This window comes from Balearica regulorum, chromosome W (assembly GCF_011004875.1).
Source record: "Balearica regulorum gibbericeps isolate bBalReg1 chromosome W, bBalReg1.pri, whole genome shotgun sequence".
NCBI classification, from domain to species: domain Eukaryota; kingdom Metazoa; phylum Chordata; class Aves; order Gruiformes; family Gruidae; genus Balearica; species Balearica regulorum.
In genome coordinates, this window is record NC_046219.1 from 24,335,881 (window position 1) to 24,351,285 (window position 15,405).

The following is a 15,405-nucleotide window of genomic DNA, read 5'->3' on the forward strand; positions in this document are numbered from 1 at the left end:
GAAAGAATGCTGCTCCATTTTCCACCGGGCAGCCCCCCAGACCAAGTGAAAGGCCTGACCGCACTTCTGATCCTCTTGAAGGGACTTCTAAGTCCTTTTTGCAAGAGGTGAGTAGTGACTATGATGAGCAGGATTCGAGGGGCCCTGCCTCCAGCCAGGTGGAGGAAAGGGACAATAGGGTTTATTGGACTGTGTGGATCCGATGGCCTGGCACATCGAACCCACAAGAGTACAAGGCCCTAGTGGACACGGGTGCACAGTGCACCCTAATGCCATCGAACTATGAAGGGATGGAACCAATATCTATTTCTGGTGTGATGGGGGGATCCCAACAGTTGACTCTGTTGGAGGCTGAAGTAAGTCTGACTGGGAATGAGTGGCAAAAGCACCCAATTGTGACTGGGCCAGAGGCTCCATGCATCCTAGGTATAGACTACCTCCGGAAAGGGTATTTCAAAGACCCAAAAGGTTACAGGTGGGCTTTTGGAATAGCTGTCCTGGAAGCAGAGGAAATTGAACCATTGTCTAGTTTGCCTGGTCTCTCGGAGGACCCTTCTGTTGTAGGGTTGCTGAGGGTTGAAGAGCAACAGGTGCCGATTGCTACTACAACTGTGCACCGGCGGCAATACCGCACCAACAGAGACTCCCTGGTCCCCATCCACAAGCTAATTCATCAACTGGAGGGTCAGGGAGTGATCAGCAGAACCCACTCACCCTTTAACAGTCCCATATGGCCAGTGCGGAAGTCCAATGGAGAGTGGAGGCTGACGGTAGACTATCGTGGTCTGAATGAAGTCACACCGCCAATGAGTGCTGCTGTGCCGGATATGCTGGAACTTCAATATGAACTGGAGTCAAAGGCAGCCAAATGGTATGCCACAATTGATCTAGCTAATGCATTTTTCTCGATCCCTTTGGCAGCAGAGTGCAGGCTGCAGTTTGCCTTCACTTGGAGGGGTGTCCAGTATGTAACCGTAGGATAAGGGGGGGGCCGTACCTTGTAACCAAGGTAATAGGTAATGGAGCTAACTAACCATGGCAAGTGGCAAGATGACCGTGTCAAGATACAATGCTGCTATGTTCCTTGTACAGTCCCTACCCAACCGGACAATAGGCCCGGGAATATCAATCTTATGAAGTAAGGACAGGTGCAGATGTACCTGCACAACAAGGGTACTGCGCATGCCTGCACGAAGGGGGTCATCCAGCGGACACGGGTGCAAGACCACTGACGACCACCAGAGACCCCTGAGGACCACCGACTCAAATCACTGAGCATGCACGATGGGGAGAAGAATATGGAAATGAATCCTAGAAATGATTATCATAGAATCACCTTTTCTCGGGAAAATAATGAATATGTATGTTTTGATCCTACATAACCTGTGTGTTGGTGATCACCTGGCATGCACGTTGGGTGGAGCTATCCCCCGTGCATCCAGCGCTGCAATAAAGAATGCCTGCCTTTTAACACTACATTGGTGTTACGAGGTTTATTCCCGGATTTCGGTGACAGTTTCTGGCGACCCAGATGGGACACTGCTTTTGAACCTCGACGGATCCGTGGGATCGCAGGACCTCCAGCCGGCACCGGGGAATTCTCGGGGAGAACCTCCGATCCCCGGACCGAAGAGCTCTGAGCAAGACCCCTGGGAGAGGTAAAGGCATTCTTATTTGATTTGGATATTCAAGGAGCCCCGTGGCTCTCCGGGACAGGCCCGCATTGGGACAGGCCCACACTAGGAGCACGGGAGGCCTGCTCGTAAGGCGCGGTGAAAGCTGTGCAGAGTTGGGCTAGGGAGACGTCTCAGGTAAAAGTCTCTGCTAGGCGAAAGCCTGTGGAGCAGGGCCCAGAGGGGAGGGGAAGCCTCCAAGGTTGAGATTTCTCTTACCACCGTGGTGGGACAGGCCCGCACCAAGAGAAATCCTTGAGGGAGTTCTAACACGGGTTAGGGCCCCTCTGACTAGTGCTTGTGATAGTGCACAATCACAACCACTGAGTCCTTGGGAGATGGGTACTTTTCCGAGTAAAAAATCAATCCCACGAAAAACACCACTGGGATGCATTCTGGAACACTGGAAGGATTTGGGAAATATTGATCCTTTGACTCGGAAACAGTTGATTGAATATTGTAATCACTGGTGGCCACTGTATACTTTAGAGAATGGGGAAAAGTGGCCAAAAAATGGGACATTGCAGTATAATACAATTTTGCAACTAATGTTATTTTGTAAGAGGGAAGGTAAATGGAATGAAATGGCATATGTGGATTTGTTTTTCACACTGCGAAATCATCCGGAACGGCAAAGGCAATGTGAATTGGTTTCATCTAGTTCTGTGGTAATGGCATTAAAGGGGCAGGAACCTGATAAAAATTTGGAAAAGGTTGCTCAGCTTGTGATATGGGTAAACGGTGTTTTAAATGTGAATTTGAAGATGATGATGTTGAATTATTGGTTGCACCTCGCAGAAGGCTAGGAAATTATCAGGGGGATCAAAATTTGGGGGCCAATAATGCTTCCGCCCCTCCTGTGGAAGGGGAGGCAGAAGGATTCAGCCCGATTGCTGGGAGGACAAGGGGAAGAGGGGGAGGAGATGGACTAACTCCCCTCCAGACCCCTCTTCAACAGGCAGTTGGTAATGAGGGTCTGGTAATGGTAAAAGTTCCCTTCTCAATAACTGATTTAAGAGCATGGAAAGAAACTGCAGGCACTTATCGAGATGATCTTGAAAGAGTTGCCAAAGTAGTTGAAACAATAATCAGAACCCAGAACCCTGATTGGGAGGATTTCAAAGTAATATTGAATACTTTGTTGGAAGACACTGAAAAGAAAATGGTACTAAATACGGCCAGAAAACAAGTGGAAGGAGCTCATGCTAATGGGATTATACAAGGGACAGTGGATCAGAATTTTCCATCCACAAATCCTGAGTGGGACCCTAATCAACTGGGACCCAGAGGGATGTTTAGATATCAGAAGTGGATTTTATTTGGTGTTAGACATGCAATGCCAAAAGCAATTAATTGGTCTAAATTATATGAAGTAAGACAAGAACTAAACGAATCCCCTTCAGCCTTTATGGAAAGACTGAAGGTGACTGCGAGAAAATATACTAATTTGGACCCAGAGAAAAAAAAAAAAAAAAAACACACCAAAAAAAAACCCAAACAAACAAAACCTCAAGCAAACAAAAAACACCACAGAAGAAGCTATACAATTGGCCTCTATATTTATGGGACAATCAGCCCTAGAAAAAAACTCCAGAAATTGGAAGGGGCTGAGTCCAGAGACTTAGGTAAAATGCTTGAAGTAGCCTGGACTGTGTATAACAACAGAGAGAAAAAGAAAAAGAAGTCAGACAAATGCGAAGGGATGGAAAAATTCTGGCAATCTTGACTAGAATAATAAACATGTAAAGCAAAACTCAGCTATAAATCAGCAGAGGTTGTTGGTGCGACGGGGCGAAAACAGAACTGGCCTTTCTTGAAACTGTTAAAATTTAAGCTGGGAAAACAGTAGGTAACACATCAATTTTTGTACATGCCCAAATGTCCGTTGCCTTTATTGGGATGAGATTTATTAAGCAAATTAGATGCACAAATAATTTTTAAAGATGGAGAAATCAGATTGCTAATACCAGAATCAAAGCCATAGAGGCGAGAGTGTTTATGTTACAGGATTTCTCCAAGGAAGAACAGATTTCAGAAGCGGTGGACAATGCAGTAACCCCTTTTGGTATGGACAAGTTCCGGGACGATCCAAACTGGCAGAACCGGTAAAGGTGACTTTAAAACCTGGAGCCAAGCCGGTAAGACAAAAACAGTATCCTATTAAGTGGGAGGCTCAGAAGGGACTAGAGGAATTAATTACAAAATTTTTAGAATATGGGCTGTTAGTAGAATGTGAATCAGAATACAATACCCCTATATTGCCAGTAAGGAAATCAGGAGGTAAGGAATATCGAATAGTTCAGGATTTAAGGGCCGTAAATCAAATAGTTCAAGATATACACCCAGTAGTGGCCAATCCATACACTTTACTGACATCTTTGAAGGAGGAACATAAATGGTTTACTGTACTGGATTTAAAGGATGCCTTCTTTTGCATACCTCTGGATACGAAAAGTCAAAGCATATTTGCCTTTGAATGGGAAAGTCCTGCTACAGGACGAAAAACACAACTAACGTGGACTGTACTTCCACAAGGATTTAAAAATAGCCCTACAATATTTGGAAATCAATTGGCAAAAGAGTTAGAAATGTGGAAGAAACAGAATCAAGGAGAAGGTATATTATTACAGTATGTGGATGACAACCTGATAGCAGCAGAAAGTAAGGAAACATGTTTTGAAATTACTGTCAGTTTATTGAATTTCCTGGGCCAAGGAGGATATAGAGTTTCCAGAAACAAGGCCCAGATAGGGAAAGAAGTAGTGATTTATTTGGGATTTGAGATATCTCAAGGACAGAGACAACTGGGAAACGAAAGAAAAGAAGCCATTTGTCAGATCCCCAAACCTAACAGCCCAAAGGAACTGAGAACCTTTTTGGGAATGATTGGGTGGTGTCGACTCTGGATTCTAAATTATGGACTGTATGTGAAATCCCTATATGAAGCCCTGAAGGAATCTAAAGATCAATACTTGACGTGGACACCTGAATGCCATAAATCATTTAAAGAACTCAAAAAGGCATTAATGATGGCCCCTGCATTGGGTTTACCTGATCTGACTAAACCTTTTGAGCTATTTGTACACGAAAGGCAACATCTGGCCCTTGGAGTGCTGGCGCAACGGCTGGGATCTTGGAAGTGACCAGTGGGGTACTTCTCCAAACAACTTGACCCCGTGAGTAAAAGATGGCCGGGATCTTTGTGTGCTGTGGCAGCAACGGTGCTGCTGATTCAGGAAGCCCGAAAATTGACTATGGGCCAAAAGATAGTGGTATATGTACCACACATGGTAATAACTGTCTTAGAACAAAAGGGGGGTCACTGGTTATCCCCTAGCAGAATGTTGAAATACCAGGTTGTCCTATTGGAACAAGATGATGTGGAATTAAAAACCACAGCAATTGTAAATCCAGCAATGTTCCTGTCAACAGAAAATCCTACTGAGAAATTGGAACATGACTGTCTGTTAACCATTGAACAAGTTTATTTCAGCAGACCGGACCTGAAGGACGAACCCTTGAAGAATCCTGATCTGGAACTGTTTACGGATGGAAGCAGTTTTGTGCAAGAAGGAAGGCGAATGGCTGGGTATGCTGTTGTCACCACCGACAAGATATTGGAGTCAGGGACACTACCTGCAAATACATCAGCACAGAAAGCAGAATTGGTGGCGCTGAAGCAGGCTTTACAGATGGCAGAAGGGAAAAGGGTAAACATATGGATGGATTCCAAATATGCATTTGATGTGATCCACGCTCATGGAGCTCTCTGGAAAGAAAGAGGACTGTTACCAGCCCAAGGATCACCTATAAGACATAAGGAGGAAGTTCTTCAGCTCCTACAAGATGTGCAGAAACCAAAGGAAGTGGCCGTAATGCATTGCAAAGCTCATCAATTTGGTCAGACGGCTGTCAATATAGGTAATTGGTTGGTAGATAAAACTGCAAAAGAGGCTGCAGAACAAGGTATCCTTGCACTAGTACCAGTAAAACAGGTAAAGATTCTGAACATAAGAGTAAGATACAGTAAATTAGACGAACAATTGGCAGAGCATTTAAAGGCATCCCAAAATGTGGAAGGATGGTAGGTAACACCAGAAAATCAGGTAATAGTAACTCCACAAGTTATGTTAGAACTTGCAAAAGAGAAACATGAGCAGACACACTGGGGCATAGATGCTATGGTTACAAGTTTAAGAACATCTGTAATGTGTCTAGGATAGGAAAATATGAGTGGAAGTATTGAAAAGTTATTATTTCAAAACTTCCAAAGGGGGGAAATGTAACTGTAGGATAAGGGGGGGGCCATACCTTGTAACCAAGGTAATAGGTAATGAAGCTAACTAACCATGGCAAGTGGCAAGATGACCGTGTCAAGATACAATGCTGCTATGTTCCTTGTAAAGTCCCTACCCAACCGGACAATAGGCCCGGGAATATCAATCTTATGAAGTAAGGACAGGTGCAGATGTACCTGCACAACAAGGGTACTGCGCATGCCTGCACGAAGGGGGTCATCCAGCGGACACGGGTGCAAGACCACTGACGACCACCAGAGACCCCTGAGGACCACCGACTCAAATCACTGAGCATGCGTGATGGGGAGGAGAATATGGAAATGAATCCTAGAAATGATTATCATAGAATCACCTTTTCTCGGGAAAATAATGAATATGTATGTTTTGATCCTACATAACCTGTGTGTTGGTGATCACCTGGCATGCACGTCGGGTGGAGCTATCCCCCGTGCATCCAGCGCTGCAATAAAGAATGCCTGCCTTTTAACACTACATTGGTGTTACGAGGTTTATTCCCGGATTTCGGTGACAAGTACACCTGGCATCGACTGCCCCAGGGGTGGAAACACAGCCCCACCATCTGCCATGGCCTGATCCAGACTGCACTGGAAAAGGGTGAAGCCCCAGAGCACCTGCAATACATTGAGGACATCATTGTATGGGGCAACTCAGCAGAGGAAGTTTCTGAGAAAGGGAAGAAAATAATCCAAATCCTGCTGCAGGCTGGCTTTGCCATAAAACGAAGTAAGGTGAAGGGGCCTGCACAGGAGATCTAGTTTTTAGGAATAAGGTGGCATGATGGGCGGCGTCAGATCCCAATGGATATTATCAACAAAATAGCAGCCATGTCCCCACCAACCAACAAAAAGGAGACACAGGCCTTCTTAGGCATTGTGGGTTTCTGGAGAATGCACATTCCGAATTACAGTTTGATAGTAAGCCCTCTCTACCATGTAACCCGGAAGAAGAATGATTTCCAATGGGGCCCTGAGCAACGACAAGCTTTTGAACAAATTAAACAAGAAATAGTTCATGCCGTAGCTCTTGGGCCAGTCCGGGCAGGACCAGATGTAAAAAATGTGCTGTACACCGCAGCCGGGGAGAATGGCCCTACCTGGAGTCTCTGGCAGAAAGCACCAGGGGAGACTCGAGGTCGACCCCTGGGGTGTTGGAGTCGGGGATACAGAGGATCCGAGGCCCGCTACACTCCAACGGAAAAGGAGATATTGGCAGCCTACGAAGGGGTTCGAGCTGCTTCAGAGGTGATTGGCACTGAAGCACAGCTCCTCTTTGCACCCCGACTGCCAGTGCTGGGCTGGATGTTCAAAGGGAGGGCTCCTTCTACACATCATGCAACCGATGGTACGTGGAGTAAGTGGCTTGCACTGATCACACAACGGGCTAGAATAGGAAGCCCCAGTCGTCCAGGAATTCTGGAAGTGATCACAGACTGGCCAGAAGGCAAAGATTTCGGAATGTCGCCAGAGGAGGAGATCACACGTGCTGAAGAAGCCCCACCGTATAATAAACTAACAGAAGATGAGAAACCACATGCCCTCTTCACTGATGGGTCCTGTCGCATCATGGGAAAGCATCGAAGGTGGAAGGCCGCTGTATGGAGTCCTACATGGCGAGTCACAGAAGCTGCTGAAGGAGAAGGTGAATCGAGCCAGTTTGCAGAGGTGAAAGCCATCCAGCTGGCTTTAGATATTGCTGAAAGAGAAAAGTGGCCAGCTCTGTACCTCTCTACTGGCTCATGGATGGTGGCCAATGCCCTGTGGGGGTGGTTACAGCAGTGGAAGCAGAGCAACTGGCAACGCAGAGGCAAACCCATCTGGGCTGCCCCACTGCGGCAAGATATTGCTGCCCGGCTAGAGAAGCTGGTTGCAAAGGTACGTCATGTAGATGCCCACGTACCAAAGAGTCGGGCCACTGAGGAACATCAGAACATCCAGCAGGTAGATCAGGCTGCCAAGATTGAAGTGGCTCAGGTGGATTTGGACTGGCAGCGTAAGGGTGAATTATTTCTAGCTCGGTGGGCCCATGACACCTCAGGCCATCAAGGAAGAGATGCGACATATAGATGGGCTTGTGTCTGAGGGGTGGACTTGAGCATGGACGCCATCTCACAGGTCATCCATCAATGTGAAACGTGCGCCGCAATCAAGCAAGCCAAGCGGGTAAAGGCTCTGTGGTATGGAGGCCGATGGTTGAAATATAAATATGGGGAAGCATGGCAAATCGACTACATCACGCTCCCACAAACCCACCAAGGCAAGCGTTATGTTCTTACAATGGTGGAAGCAACCACTGGGTGGCTGGAAACATATCCTGTGCCCCATGCCACTGCCCGGAACACTATTCTGGGTCTTGAAAAGCAAGTCCTGTGGCGACATGGCACCCCAGAGAGAATTGAGTCAGACAACGGGACTCATTTTCAGAACAACCTCATAGACACCTGGGCCAAAGAGCATGGTATTGAGTGGGTGTATCACATCCCCTACCATGCACCAGCCTCTGGGAAAGTTGAAAGGTGCAATGGGCTGCTAAAAACTACCCTGAGGGCAATGGGTGGTGGGACCCTCAAACACTGGGACACACATTTAGCAAATGCACCTGGTTAGTTAACACTAGGGGATCTGCCAATCGAGCTGGCCCTGCCCAGTCAAAATTCCCACGCCCAGTAGAAGGGGATAAAGTTCCTGTAGTGCGCATGAAGAATATGTTGGGTAAAACAGTTTGGGTTATCCCTGCTTCAGGCAAAGGCAAGCCCATCTGCGGGATTGCTTTTGCTCAGGGACCAGGGTGCACTTGGTGGGTGATGAGAAAAGATGGGGAAGTCCGGTGTGTACCCCAAGGGGATTTGATTTTGGGTGAAAATAGCCAATTAAATTGCATGATATTAATAGCAATATACTGTATCAATGGTATGACCATAAGAATCACCCAAAACTAAGGAAGGATGGACCTTGAAACTGAACAAAGTGCCACAATGATGGAACTAGAACTGACTTCATCAACTGGTGCCCAGAAACTTTATCGAAAAATCACATCTTTGGCATCCAGACTGTGAGCATGGACCATACCAGATACACCGGCTGTGAAGACTCCGGATGCAGCGTGCAACAATCCAGCAGCACGCACCATTGCTCCTGCTCTGAGAGACTGTAATGGCAGATGGAACCCAAAGCCATGGACTAAATGAACTCGACAGACATTTTAGAGCGATAGCCCATAGAGTAAGGCAATGAGATCTGTAAAATAATCTGGGCACGACGTAGATGGTATGGAATAAGGGGTGGATAATGTCCTGGTTCTGGCAAGGATAGAGTTAATTTCCCAAGGAGCCAGGACAGGTGAGCCAAGCTGGCCGGGGGCTATTCCATACCATGTGACATCATGCTCACCATAAAAGGGGGCTAGTCGGGCAGGGGAGGGCTCAGCATGGCTCCAGGACTCCTGGACGGGTCGAGCCTCTGGTGTGTCAGTCCTCGGATTGGTAAATCATCCTCGGATTGGTAAATCGTTCTCTGATATCACCCATTGTGAATATCTGTTATCAGCACTGTTGTTGATTGTTTTCCCTCTCCCTTGCTGTCCCAGTAAACTGCCCTTATCCCAACCCTCGAGGCTTTGCTTTTTTTTTTCCTTTCCCCTCCCCATCTCGCCAGGGGAGGGGTGAGCAAGCGGCGCGTGGCACTTAGCTACCGGCTGGGGCTAAACCATGTCAGAAGGGAAAAAACAGTTAGAGAGGGAGCTTTTGCAGCCAGAGGAGTGAGAAGATGTAAGAAATTCTGCAGACACCAAGGTCAGTGCAGAAGGAGGGGGAGGAGGTGCTCCAGGTGCCAGAGCAGAGATCCCCCTGCAGCCCGCGGTGAAGACCATGGTGAGGCAGCCTGTCCCCCTGCAGCAGCCCATGGAGGAAGGATGAGGGGGTGTAGAGATTCCACCTGCAGCCCATGGATGACCCCACGCTGTAGCAGGTGGAGGCACCTGAAGGAGGCTGTGGCCCTGTGGGAAGCCCGCGCTGGAGCAAGCTCCTGGCAGGACCTGTGGATCCGTGGAGAGAGGAGCCCACGCCAGAGCAGGTTTGCTGGCAGGACTTGTGACCCCGTGGGGGACCCCACGCTGGAGCAGTCTGTTCCTGAAGGTCTGCACCGCGTGGAAGAGACCCACGCTGGAGAAGTTTGTGAAGGACTGTCTCCTGTGAGAGGGACTCCATGCTGGAGCAGGGGAACGATGAGAGGAGTCCTCCCCCTGAGGAGGAAGAAGCGGCAGAAACAACGTGTGATGAACTGACCGTAACCCCCATTCCCCATCCCCCTGTGCCGCTGGGGGAGGCAGAGGTTGAAGCCGGGAGTGAAGTTGAGCCTGGGAAGATGGGAGGGGTGGGGGGAGGTGTTTTAAGATTTGGTTTTATTTCTCATTCCTCTACTCTGTTTTGCTTAGTAATAAATTAGATTAATTCCCTCTCTAAGTTCAGTCTGTTTTGCTCGTGACGATAATTAGTGAGTGATCTCTCCCTGTCCTTATATCGACCCACAAGCTTTTCATTGTACTTCTTTCTCCCCTGTCTAGAGAAGGAGGGGAGTGATAGAGCGGCTCTGGTGGGCACCTGGCCCTCAGCCAGGGTCAACCCACCACAGTGTCCTAGCTCCATGCAATAGCAGAGGTTTGGGTAGGTAAAAAGTTTCAGTTCACGGTGCAGATCATGCATCTCTGTGCTACAGAGGGGGACAAATCGGCCCAGTTGGCTCTTGCTGAGAGACATGAAAAGACACTGCCAGCACATATCTAATTTTTCATCTACCAATTTCCCCAAGTCTTTCTCTTCAGGGCTACTCTTAATCCATTCATTCCTCAGTCTGTATTGATGTTGGGGATTGCCCCAACCCAGGTGCAGGACTTCGCGCTTGGCCTTTTTGAACTTCATGAGTTTTGCATGGGCCTACTCATCAAGCCTCTCAAGGTCCCTCTGGGTGACCTCCTTTCCCTCAAGCATATCAACTGCCCCACTCAGCTTGGTGTCATCTGTAAACTTGCTGAGGGTGCACTCAATCCCACTGTCTATGTTGTTGATGAAGATATTAAATAGTATTTGTCCCAGTACAGACCCTTGAGGGACACCACTTGTTACTCCATTTAGACATTGAGCCATTGACTCTTTGGCACGGCCATCCAGCCAATTCCTTATCCATCTAACAGTGCATCCACCAAACCCACATCTCTCCAATTTAGCGACAAGGATGCTGTGTCAGACAATTCCCTCATATATGGAAGAGTATATCTAATGAAGTAAACTGAGCAGTGGAAAGATAAAGGGACAGGAAGCTGTAAGATGCTGAGACTGCGATCCTTTAAATTCCACTGGTAAATGGTTATTTGTATGAATTAAACCCATAACTTCAGTGTTCATAACTACTCGCTAGTAGCAATAATGGGCAATTAGAGGGTTACAAAACTGGAGATGGACTGTTGGTGTTCAGAGAGCAGGAAACATATGGGCTTGTTGTGGTTTAACCTGGCAGGCAACTAAAACAACCACACAGCCATTCGCTCACTCCTCAAAACCAAAAACTTGTGGGTTGAGATAAAGACAGATAGGACAGAAAAGGAAAATAACAATAACAAAATATACAAAACCACCTGCTGACCAATGCCCAGCTAGTTCCCAAGCTGTGGCATTTCCCGGCCAACTCCCCCCAGCTTATATACTAAGTATGACGTCATATGGTATGGAATATCTCTTTGGCCAGTTTGGGTCAGCTCTCCTGGCTGTGTCCTCTCCCAGCTTCTTCTGCACCTCCTGCGGAAGGCTCATGCCTCCTTGCTGGCACTGCCTGGGAAGTTGAAAAGTCCTTAACTTAATTGTAAACACTGTTTGGCAACAACTAAAACATCAGTGTGTTATCAATGTTATTTTCATACTAAATCCAAAACACTGCATTAGAATAGCTACTAGGAAGAAAATTAACTCTATCCCAGCTGAAACCAGGACAGGGCTTCATTTATACCATGCCATGGGTATGAATATACAGTCCAATACCAGGGAGACATTAATAGAGGGCAGACCAGCATTAACTTCCCTTTTACAGCATTGTTTCTCTCTGGAAAGGAGTGATGTGCAGACCCAGTGTGAGGATGTGACAGAAGTACATCAAGATTATTTGGAAAGGAACCTCTTTATTGCCTGAGGAAACATAATATTGTCATCCCAGTTTGAAGTAAGGATTTTATTCCCTAGGCTTAATTAGAAAATAGACTTCAGCTCATGAAGTGCAATAGGAATGTTATTGACTGAACAATATAAATATGAAATCTTGATAACTCCAAATAATATCCTGTTCAACTTCAGCTCCTTTGATTGGATGGCCAGTCAATCCTCAGGAGATCAAGGATTATGGAGTATTCTTCTCAGTTCAAGTCTAAAATCTACAGTTTATATCCCTTCTTCTGACCAACTATAGAAGAAAATTTGACTCTCCTTGCTAAAATCTTTTTTTCATCCCTTGGAGTAGCTTCACACTGAATAACTCTTCCCACCCACTCTGTTCCTGTGTTGCTTGGAAACCTCCAGCTTCATTATTTCCCTTCCTTGAAGTTGCCATCCCATTAAAAACAACAGAGAGCTATGAGAAAACACATCAGAAAAACTCTTTATACATTTTTCACTGACTTTGCATAGGAAAGAAATATTAGGCCTCCAAAATTTCGTTTTTGAATTCAAAGTGTTGACCAAGTCTAGAGGAGACAGATATTTTTTGTTTAGGAGAAACTGGATGGTGCTCATTAAAGGGATGGGAAGACAAACATGAAATAAAATCTGAGATGTTTTGAGGGATGTGATAAAACCAAAAGTTTGTCTGCAGGCAGCAACTTTTAAAAATCTTTTATTGTGAAATCTTTTCTTCAACTCACATCTCTTAATGAAAGAATTGTCCTGCACACATCTGAAATGATTATTTTAGAATAAATCCAATGTACATAAAAGATAAAGAAAAGGGGAGAATGAAGAGTTTATCACAGTATCGTTGTTTATGGAAAAATAACAGATGAAGAAGTGTATATGCACTACAGCAATAAAGCACTAGCAAACACTCCAGTTTTTAATTACTATGACAAGCATTTCTTTAGTGCATATCTCTCTAATATGGGGGACTTTGGGTGATCCCATGCTGAACTAATCGTACGATGCTAAGCTATCAGGATGCTGTAGTGATGTTTGCTAAGATAACATGAGAGCAACTGAACAAATTCACCAGAGATATAAGCAGCCATTCAGAGCTGTAAATCACAGTTTTCCAGAGCTGTGCCTCATTATATTAGAATTTCATTATGAAATGAGCAAGTGATTGTAAATCTTATTGGGATAAATAACATAAGTAGAAAGTTTGCATAAGCTAAATCTCATTTTGAAGCATTGCTCCTATCTCTTTTCTTCTTATAATAGCTGCAGTGCAATCATACTGTTTAAGTGCAAAATAAAATAAATTAAAAAAAATATATTTTAATTAGTTTGGTTTCTATCTTTATCCTTACATCAATTACAAAATAGTTCAATACTGGTATTATATTTACTGAGCATTTGCATGCCAGTCGTTCTCCTACAAGGCACACATCTGGAGTCACAGGGAGTGCTTTTGCTTTGTTTGACTTTGTGTATGCCATTGCAATGTAAACATGCAATAATAAATTAGGAATTATTGAGTTCCCATGACAGCAACTCCCCATTTTCAGCAGCTAGCATGGGATCTATGATTCTATGATCTGTAACTATTATTATATACCCAGGACACAGTACTGTAGCTTTGTGCAGATTAATATTACAGTTAGCACTGAAAAAACATTACATATTACGGTAATGTGCTCTCTCTAAGGAAGCCTTTTAGAATACATTAGTTATCACATCATTAGTTAACATTGTCTTCTACTGTACAGATCTAATAGCCTAAGGCTATGTTGTAAAAAAATCCTGAATATTTAATATTATAAGTCTCTAAGTTTTACATGATTATATTTATTTACAGAAACATATGCCTATATATTTGAGCTATGAATTGTGTAATAAAAACATAATTTGTGTGTATTTGTGGTGGGTTGACCCTGGCTGAGGGCCAGGTGCCCACCAGAGCCGCTCTATCACTCCCCTCTTTCATTAGACAGGGGAGAAAAGGTACAATGAAAGAAAACTTACGATTCGAGATAAGGACAGGGAGAGATCATTCTCTAATTATCATCACGAGCAAAACAGACCGAACTTAGAGAGGGAATTCATCTTATTTATTACTAAGCAAAACAGAGTAGAGGAATGAGAAATAAAACCAAATCTTAAAAACACCTCCCCCCACCCCTCCCATCTTCCCGGGCTCAACTTCACTCCCGGCTTCAACCTCCGCCCCCCTCAGCGGCACAGGGGGACGGGGAGTGGGGGTTACGGTCAGTTCCTCACGCGGTGTTTCTGCCGCTTCTTCATCCTCAGGGGGAGGACTCATTGTTCCCCCGCTCCAGCGTGGGGTCCCTCTCACGGGAGACAGTCCTTCACGGCCTTCTCCAACGTGAGTCTCCTGCACGGGGTGCAGACCTTCAGGAGCAAACTGCTCCAGCATGGGTCCCCCACGGGGTCACAAGTCCTGTCAGCAAACCTGCTCTGGCGTGGGCTCCTCTCTCCACAGATCCACAGGTCCTGCCAGGAGCTTGCTCCATTGTGGGCTTCCCACGGGGCCACAGCCTCCTTCAGGTGTCTCCACCTGCTCCAGCGTGGGGTCCTCCACGGGCTGCAGGTGGAATCGCTACACCCCCTCATCCTCCCTCCATGGGCTGCAGGGGGACAGCCTGCTTCACCATGGTCTTCACCACGGGCTGCAGGGGAATCTTGCTCCGGCGCCTGGAGCACCTCCTCCCCCTCCTTCTTCACTGACCTTGGTGTCTGCAGATGTTCTTACATCTTCTCACTCCTCTCTCTGGCTGCAAAAGCGCTCTCTAACTGTTTTTGTCTTTCTTAAATATGTTATCACAGAGGCGCTGATTGGCTTGGCCTTGGCCAGCAGCGGGTCCGTCTTGGAGCTGGCTGGCATTGGCTCTATCAGACACAGGGGAAGCTTCTAGCAGCTTCTCACAGAAGCCACCCCTGTAGCCCCCCCGCTACCAAAACCTTGCCACGCAAAACCAACACAGTATTAAAGATATTAAAGGTGTATTAAAGAAAGAGGATTAACTGTAAAAAGGAGAAATATTAATTTAGCACAGATTATGATATATAATAATGAGAGACACAGAAGCAATGTCAGTGAATTTATGATTAATCATAGAATCACAGAATCATAGAATGGTTTGGGTTGGAAGGGACCTTAAAGATCATCTAGTTCCAACCCACCCTGCCATGGGCAGGGACACCCTCCACTAGACCACATTGCCCAAAGCCTCATCCAACCTGG

The 15,405-nt window shown here is 46.0% G+C and overlaps 1 long non-coding RNA gene across 1 annotated transcript in view; it reads left to right on the forward strand.

The window, feature by feature from the left end:
- Positions 1-10,351, forward strand: part of LOC142599257 (uncharacterized) — a 78,800-nt gene extending 68,449 nt beyond the window's left edge. The window contains exon 3 of the long non-coding RNA XR_012832887.1: positions 10,167-10,351. This is a non-coding gene — a long non-coding RNA (uncharacterized LOC142599257). The remainder of the gene's footprint in view (positions 1-10,166) is intronic.
- Positions 10,352-15,405: the final 5,054 nt, after the last annotated feature.